General features: G+C 37.7%; 1 long non-coding RNA gene across 1 annotated transcript; it reads left to right on the top strand.

Annotated features, from left to right (window-relative positions):
• Positions 1 to 899: 899 nt before the first annotated feature.
• Positions 900 to 6,347, top strand: LOC142415665 (uncharacterized). Its single transcript, XR_012777496.1, has 3 exons — positions 900 to 962; positions 3,813 to 3,847; positions 6,263 to 6,347. It is a non-coding gene; the product is annotated as an uncharacterized LOC142415665 (long non-coding RNA).
• Positions 6,348 to 9,158: the final 2,811 nt, after the last annotated feature.

Here is a 9,158-nt window from a genome sequence, read left to right as displayed (position 1 = left end):
AGTGTATTACTGAACCCATGGCCCGCTCAGGGCTTGCTCAAGCATATCAGTTCTCAGAACATTGTTGTTCATTTTATTAAGTTTCTGGGTTTTGTTCCAAATTCAACATTGCTCTGCATTAGAATAGGAGCTGAAGAGGTAGTACGTTAGCTTTTCCATTTCATATCTTAAGCAGCAGTTATTTTTGCATCACTTTTCCCTGGACTAGGGGACACCCTTGATTTCCAATAAAAAGAGTTAATGCTGGGACAGGTGAGATTTTTAGACCCTCAGGTACTGTCTTGTCAGTGCTGATTTTAATACACAGGTCACACAAAAAGGGAAAACTTTTTTTAAGTTAAAAACAAAACCAAAAACCTTTAAGGGTATTTTAATTGTAAGCCCATGGCTTGTTTTCTTTTAGGAGGGAGTTTAATTTACTTTCTGCTTTCAGTTTAGTGCCTTTTGAAATTGCTTCACCTTGGTGTCTCTGCTTTCTTTCTTACAATGATCATGCAGTTTTAAAAGATTTTTATCGGACAATACAGCAGCAGGAATTTGAACCACGTTCTGTTGCTTTGGAAACAAGAACTAATATAACAGAAGTTTGCACGGCTTCGCATGAAACGTCTGTAGATGAAGGTTTTCTGCCAGTACACCGCTTCATTTTGGGGAGTTGTACGTTCTCAGGCAAACTTGTTACTTTTCCTCTTTGCTTGAGGGGGGGCGGTCACTGGGTATTCTAATTCAGTAAGGCTTGCCATGCTGCTGTGTTAGTCTGTTGTAACCGAGAGCGGGGCTTATTATCTGTGGTAGGAGCAGGCAGAGTTTGTGTAGCAACAGCTCTCCCAGCCAATCGGCAGAGATGTTAGATGAAGTGGAAGCATTTGTAGCACTTCCTCTGCTTTTATTTTTAATATGCTCTTTCCTCATCCCCCTCCTCCACTGCAGGCGTAAGGTGATGTCCTGAAGCTTTCATTCTGGTTGGTGCAATAGAACTTGGTTAAGCCAAGCCTTTTCTGTTTAATCGTTTAGTTGTGACCTTATATCTGCCAGGAAAAGGTTCTGTATTTTGTTTTCCTCTGCCTTTCTGTAAACTACTCTGCAGTGCCAGCTGTATGGTGTGGATAAGTAAACTGTCTGAATTTCTGTGTACGCATTTTTCAAGAGGACTTAGGAGACAGTGAACAAATTTTATTAGCACTTACTGCAGTTTTCCAACATCCATTTTGACTAACAAGGCTACAGTAAAGGGAGTACTGGAAAGCTACTGCATACAGCACTGCGTAACTCATACCATATTGCGGACTGCTGAATCATAAGCGGTTAACGCTGGTATTAGTGAGTTTCCTCTACTGAGGTGGAGGCGGTTGGACAGCTAATGCAGATGATACTGGCAAGTAGCCTTGCAGTGTAAGGAAAGGGAGAGGTTAAGAATTAATGCAAGTTAGAAAAGCTAGTACCGAGGAACTGAACTCTGGTCCCACCTTCCAGGTGTTTAAGACAGCTGGATGCACTGGGTAATAGAAATAGGGAAGAAAGGGATCTCTGAATCTCCTGTCTATTACTCTGTGTTTTGGAACAGAGGAAAAGCAGTCTTTTACTTAAATTCTCATTTGCTAGGCAAATTGGTAATTGTTCACCCCTCCTTCCATCTCCAGCCTAATTATCAGATTTGTTTGACAATCTGGTAGCAAGCAGTGTCTTTGCTTTGGTAACAAAGTCCAACCTACAGTAACAGCAGTTGAGTTGCAGGGAAGATACACATGGTATCTCTTTAAAAGACAGGTTCTTAAACACAAGAGGCCCTTTGTGCTGCTGAGTAACTTGACCTGCTGTTTCTGACAAGTTCCTGAATTTAGCTTTATGGTATTTCATATCATGCAGTCTTGTTTGCATTTGTTTTTAAAATGCTGTCTTACCCAAAGACAAAGACCGATACCCTGTTGCTCAGCTGTCAGGCTTGGAGGTAGTTGAGGACACTGATCTGTGATCACACAACAGAATATGGTACATTTGGGATATGAGCAGTCCCCTTTCCAAAGAATAAGCTCACTGAAAGATTATGTGTGGTGTTTCCAGTGCTTATCTGAAGAAAGGTAGAACCTTTACTTTGTTTGAATGGTCAGTATTAAATTTGTCCTTTGGTAACTTTTTTGCTTAAGAATGTGGAGTATCGTCAGTTAAAAGTTAGCCCTTTGCTCTTTTGATTTGGTAAAAACAAGTGCGCAAATGTTGAACTTATCTTTCATTTTCATGAGTAGAATATTTGTGGGGGTTTTTTCCCCTGAATGTCCATGGACATTGCTTTTGTAAGGCTACAGTTTTATCTATGTTGTTGCAGTTCTCATAAGGCAAGTTAGGAAATGGGCTATATGCTGAGCACTCATTGAATGACACTTGTAAAGAATGCTCTGCATTTTCCTCCTGTGGAAAGGCACAGTATAGTCCATTTTAAAAGAAGTCATTAAGTGGGGAGATGTAACCACATGTGATATATGCATGCTGCATAGTGTACAAGGCCACAGAACACGGCTAGAAAGGAAGCTGTTACAGATGCAGGTGCTATAAACCAGTCAGCAGTCTATTAATTAAAAGTGACATTGATATGAAACAGTTACTGCTTTTGGGTGCCGTGTAATGACCACTGCACATGACGCAGTTACGCAAATTTGCTGTATGTTTTCAATAACATAGAGTGAAACTAGTCTCTAAGACTAGCTTTTTAGCCTAGCATCAATATGGAATGCTGTAATATTTCAGTAGCGTTTAATTATAGTTTTTCTTTTTGGTGGATGCAGTAGGTTCTTGGGTCTGTTCTTCTAACTGGTGTGCATTTCATTGACTTCCATATGTATTACTAAGACATGTACATGGTTGAAGATGAGACATTTTGCTTTTTAGGAAGTGCAGTAGGTAGTTGGATGTTCAGAAAAGATCATTGACCAAATAGTCATTCCTTCTACCTATTTGTCCTTGGCAAGAAAAGAACTTCTGTCAAGAAACTCAAAACTTCAGTGTAATGGGGGGGGAGAAATATGACGTTGACACTGTTGCTTTCATTATTGAAAGCAAATAACTATTCTGCAAATAACCAAAACAAAATTCTGAAAATTAAGGTGTTATTTTGTAGATAGACCATAGTGCACAAAATGTGTGGAGTTAGTGCTCTCCCTGTCTAGTTTCTACTTTCAACTCTTGTGAGGAGATACCAGACAACTCCACAGTAGCCCCGGAGAAAAATGCTATACAATTTAGACCTGCTTGTTGTTTTGACTATTCCTATCCTTTGCTAATGATCTACCAAGCTTTGCAAGCTAGTGGAGTAAGTCTGTTGAGGCCTAGATGGTAGTTACAGAAGAAAGTAAGTAAGTAGCACATGAACCTGTGCTGATTCTTTCCAATAGAGAAGATCAGGAAGGTCAGGATATATTCCCTACATCCTACTCTGGACTGTCAGTATGAAATAATTCTAGCCCAATAACAACAGTGTCTAAGGTGTGCTGGCAAACTGACATTGACCAAAGTAGTCTTACAGGCATTGTGGGAATACAAATCGGTGATCTCTTAGTGGTATAAGACAATAGCAAATGAGAGTGGAGACTGGTAAATTAAACCATTGTACACTAGGTTTGTCGTAAGCTTTGGTAGATCAACCTTTTAACCCATTTGTTCCTGTTAACCTCTTTCTTTCCATCCTTTATAGTTCAGCAGAACGTGTTTAATTTTTAATTATTTAATTTCTGTCTCTAGTCTGTATTTGTATCATTGTAATGAATTCTCACTGTTCAGTTGTTTACCTCAAATAAAGGATGTGAATTCTACCACTGCAGAGCCAGGATAAATTTTGAGAAGCTGCAGCAATTGGGTAAGTGGAGGTTTGTTAGCCATCTAAAAATGTCTTAACTGTGTTTCAGTGTCAGCCTTAGAAATGGTATGTTATTGCTGTTATGTGTTATATGCCATTTTGATGTCAGACAAAAATTAGGAGATCATTTAACCTCATCTATTTTGTGTCAAGATTTTATGCCTTTGTATAGTTCCATAAGTGTATCTTGTAGGAGGTTCATTAAACCACATTTTAATTACTCTCATTAAGAATTATTTTGCCTTCCAAGAAGATCACTTATCTTTCCCTTCAATACTGACAAACCTAAGTAGCAGGAAACCACTAATCAGACCTTAATGCAATGGGCTTGCAGACTTTTAAAGCTCAAACAAGATTTTCTGGCTTTCAGGTTTGGGTTGGTTTTGGGGTTTTTTGGTGTTGGTTTTTTTTTCTGGCAACTGAAAGAAAATGTTAGTATTCTTACTTCAGCTGAAAGCTGGAGATTTCTCTGTAATCATGATTTCAAAACCTGGTTTTAGAGAGAATGCCACATCTTCAATCACCAATAACTTTTCTTATTCCAAATAAAATTAATTTTTCATTGTATGCAGTGATAAGACAATTAGTGTATTCCAATAATGTCGAGTGCTTGCCACTAGAATTTTCCTATACATCTTAAAAAAACCAAAACCACAAACACTCCCCCCCCCAAACCAAACCCCCAAACCATAAAAGGCCTAATTTTGTTTTACTTCTGAGCATACATTGAGAACACTTACACCCCAGTGCAAACTGCTGAACACTGAGTTCTTTAGCAAATCAGACCACATGCTTACATGCTTAGATGCTCCGAAGTACATGCAAGTCTTTAAGCACTTGCTTTTGAGCACTTTAGCCTACTTGTTAAGAAAAGAAATAGAATATTGCTCAAAACAGTCTTTTCTTTATGATGCAAGCTCTTTGCATATACTTTTAGATTTGTGGTTTCTGATTTCATGGTTATTACAGAGATGGCTAATGAGCAGTTAATCGAGTGTAGGGTGTCACTGTATTTGGCTTTCTCCTGGCAGCACAGCTGAGACAGCTGCAGAGAAACAAATTCAGTCAGGTTCTGTTCACCTCTCAGCCCCTTCACACTCACAATCACTAGCTTCGCAAAACATGTCAAAATACAGCTAAAGGAGTGCTGAGCTAATCAGTACCTAGCGGCAGCTAAAGATTGGTTAATGAGCCTTTTTTCTTTTTTTTTTTTTTTTACCATTCCAGAAACGTAAGCAGACAAGACAAATGACTGTACAGCTTTAAATATTATCTGACTGTTAAAGCATTTTATTCAAGAAATGAATTTATCTAGTTTAGATACCCATGTGTCTGGAGCCAAATGACCTCTGTCTTTGTGTTTGTCACACATAAAATTTTACGTGTTTATGTGGGGTCCCTCTTATGCTTGCTTGTGTGGGCTATTCCCTTGGTTCAGGTGCCCACTTACCACACAGTACCTGAAAACCTAATACAAGTTTCTGCAATCTTCTCCCTGCTGGATTCTCCCCTTGAAGGAATTTTTGCTACTTGTGATGCAATACCTGTTTTACAGTAGTTTTCACAAATATGATCACTCATACTAGACATCCAATATGCAAGATCTTATTTTGGTTCCCCTATTTATACTAGCTTGGTTTTGCACGTGACCCTTAGAGTAATGGGATATAAAACATTACAGTTTCTTAAATTCTTTTTCTTAGGTTGGCTCTCATCTGTGCCATTAATACAAGTCACAACCTGCAGTCACGGTGGGGAGAAAGAGCATAGGTAGCAGAGAAGCTACTGATTTAAATATCTTCCTCACAAGCTTCTCAGATGAAGTTATTATCTCTATGAAATACTAGTCAAAGCTGTACATGTGCAGTCTTAGTTCTTTTCTCACCCATCTTTAGAAAAAGCTTAAATTGGAAGATAAAAAAAATAGCTACAGCCCTTCCAAGAAAGATGTTCTGAGCATAAGCAAAGCTGAATTTGACATGCTGTAGTTTCTTGAAGACAGCTGTGGGTTTTGATTTTTTTCTAGGTTAAAAGCATATGTTTTCTGTTTTAGATTCACAGAGATTTTTATCTCCTAGGTACCTTCTGCACACACTCCTCTCTTATCATGTGTGTGATTTGTAATACCTACTTTGCATAAGCAAACTGACTGATAAATTATGATCCATTTATGTCTCAATGCAGATAACCGTGGATGCTTGGATGCTGCCATATTCTACAGTTTAACTGGGAATATACTAGATTCTAAGTATGCATGATATGTGTTTTGTACTGTCAAGAAGAGGAGAGAGAGCAAAGCATAAGGAACAAGTTTATATGGTGCAGCCACTGTTTTTAATTCTAAATTAATAGAAATTTGTGGGGTTGACTTGGCAATTAACATTAATTTTTTTAATTTTTTGTTGTTGTTATTAGGTTACAGCTGTTGGAGGCAGTGGGAAAAGTGTGTTGTCAAATGGAATAGCCTCATTTATTTTTGACTGAAGAGAGTCTTGATACTGTGAAGGTAATGGTAGGTAGTGAACAGAGAGCTGAACTGCTAGGTTGCTCAACCTGTTGGTACCTAACAAATGTGTCAGCATTTTACAAAAAAAAAAAAGAAAAAAGAAGAAGAAAAAAGGAAACTAAAGTACCTAGACAAAAGGCTTACTGGTTTCTGTAGGCTATCAACTGCATGTTTGTTTACATAACCTTTTTTGAGCTCTGGGGATAAAGTACTTTTAGAAAAAGTTTCTTCTATATTGCTTTAAAGTTAATTTTAAAGAATAGTTTTTATATTGTAGAAGAGATGTAATAAAAATAGCTTGTAATGAAACAGTATCTAAAACTCCTAAATTAGGTAGAACTGTAATTTAACAACAACAACAACAACAACAATTTATATATGATTACTTCCAGCCTGCCAGACTACAGTCTGGAAAAGATGAACTGTATGACCTGCTGTGTACTGCAACAGCGGAAACAGCAGCTCACCTTCCTGACAGGGGGGCACCACCGTTGCCCCTTCTGTGTTTGTGCTACGAGGCTCACTCAGAAGGCGGGTGGGATCTTCTGTTTACATCCAGTCCCATGTAGTAGGTAAAATGACTCATTCCTGAAAACTCCAGTGTTGTTTTGATAGGCTTTTTTAAAGGTCTGTCTTATTTTCTTGTTCTAATAATCTAATATCTAGTAGATAATGAACTGAAACTGTAACATTTAAGCTTTTAAGTTTTTAAGGAGTTGGTTTCTGTATCCAGTTCCTGAAGTGATGATCACTGTACTTGCTCATGTTCTGCTAAACTTCTCAACTGTGGTGAATCCATTAAAGCAATCTTTCAAGCATGCCATTCTTGTTTGTAAACCTTTGTAATCTGGGAGAACAACTGAACTGATGCTGTCAGGTAGCATTTTATGTATCTTGCAGTTGAATTGACAGATATTTTGGATTTTTTTTTATTTTAGATTTTGTAGGTTTTTGTTTTAGAATAATAACATTTTAATTTTATACATATAAAAATAATTTTGTAGTGATAGAGTCCTAATACAAGATCTTTGCCTTTGGTCTTGGGAGAGAAGCAAAGATAAAATGGCAAAGTATACTGTTTTTAAAAAAGTTTTCCTTTTTATAATTGGAAAGCAGTTTGACTTCTCTCCCCCTCCCCCCCCCTCCCCTGAACTGCCTGCTCTTCATAAACAACCTTCCAACATATAATTAATAGTTATTGTCCTCACATCATTTCAAAATCTCTCTGTATCTAACACAGGCATGAGTCTGGAATTCTTTTGTTCTGACCTACGACAAAAGTCTTAGTGCATGACAGTGGGAATTAAATTAAACAATTGTTAGAGGGCTATATTTAGGTTCAGTAACCGCACCAGGCACTGTTATTTTATGCTTCTGATTTTTAACAAAACAAAAATCATTCAAGGGAAGTACTGTCAAATGTGGATGTTGGACACAAGGGTGTTTCAGGTCTATACTGAGGATGAGTGTGAGGGTGGTTAATGCCTGTTTCCTTTGGGCACTTTGGCTCGTTATTTGAATGTGCTTTGTGTTTATTCAAAGTTAGTTGCTATTGGTGATTTTCTGCTTTTATTGAGGCTTCAGTAAAGGGAATGCCACTAGTAAAGTAGTGCCTTTACCTAGCATGCCAGATCTTGGAGTACTGCAATCGTATTTGTCTCTGGCTCCTAGTGGCTGTAAATAGGGTAGATCAACACTGTAGCCTTGGCAGGAGGAGTAATTTTTAAGGATACAAATAAAAATGAGGTGTCTATCTGCTGCAGGCTGTCAGTGGACTTCAGTGCTTAGCTGCCCTTCTTGGTTTCTCTTTTTTCTTTTCCTTTTCTTTTTTTTACTTGTTTCTAATCTCTACTGTTAAGCAAAAAATTTACCTGTTTATATTAATAGGATTTAATATTGTTTAGTTCTAGAAAAGAATTATTAGGGTTATCTGATCCATCCTCTGCAATCTTAGGTCCCTGATTTCTGTCTTATTCTGCTGCTCTTTTTTTTTTTTATTTTATTATCAGATCAGAAAGTGAAAAGTTTCTTGTACAAGCGGAGAAGGCACCAGCCTTGACATCTTAAAAGATAGTGTGAAGTTTGCAGTTCCATTCAGTTATCACAGGTACTGTAACTATATAGTTTGGTTTGGTATGAGCTTATTATAAAAACAGGACCTTGAGTCAATTTACGGATTGTCCTGCCATCCTAAGTCAGGATGACAAGCCACTGATAATAGTCTCAGTGACTGACAACAAAATGAGCGACTGCTGAAAATAAGGAGATTTCTTTTTTGTATGGGCAGGTTGTCAGCCTTCTTATTGCAGTAGCAATCTGAAACAAGAAGGGTTATTCTAAGCTGTTTATTCCACAAATAAATGGACTAAACTTCGATCAGCTGAACCTGATGACTGCTGGCATTTAAGAGGCATCAACATTCAGAACTCATTGAAAATATTTAGAGAGGGTAATCCTTCCTACACAGATATATACAAATACTGTCATAGTACACTTCAGAGTCCAAGTTCTCTTCTGCGGTATGTGAAAGCTTTAAAATGCCCTATAAAGCCTTCAGCTGAAATTTCATTAGCCACTTATTGCAGATGCTTTCAAGGATTCTGTGGAATACCAGTTGTTCTAAATTTGGCTCTCTAAACACGGCAACCAACCATCATTCCCCTGAAATTGTATCTAAAGCCATATTTCAGACAGTAAAATACAGTATTTGTTGAAAAGTTGACTTTTGTGCTGCTATGAAAGGTAAGATACCAAAATTAAACATCTAACAGTTGCTAGTGATGTCTCATTTCAGCTGAATTGGGT

This window comes from Mycteria americana, chromosome 11 (assembly GCF_035582795.1).
Source record: "Mycteria americana isolate JAX WOST 10 ecotype Jacksonville Zoo and Gardens chromosome 11, USCA_MyAme_1.0, whole genome shotgun sequence".
Lineage (NCBI taxonomy): Eukaryota > Metazoa > Chordata > Aves > Ciconiiformes > Ciconiidae > Mycteria > Mycteria americana.
This window is presented reverse-complemented; position numbering and strand designations above follow the sequence as displayed.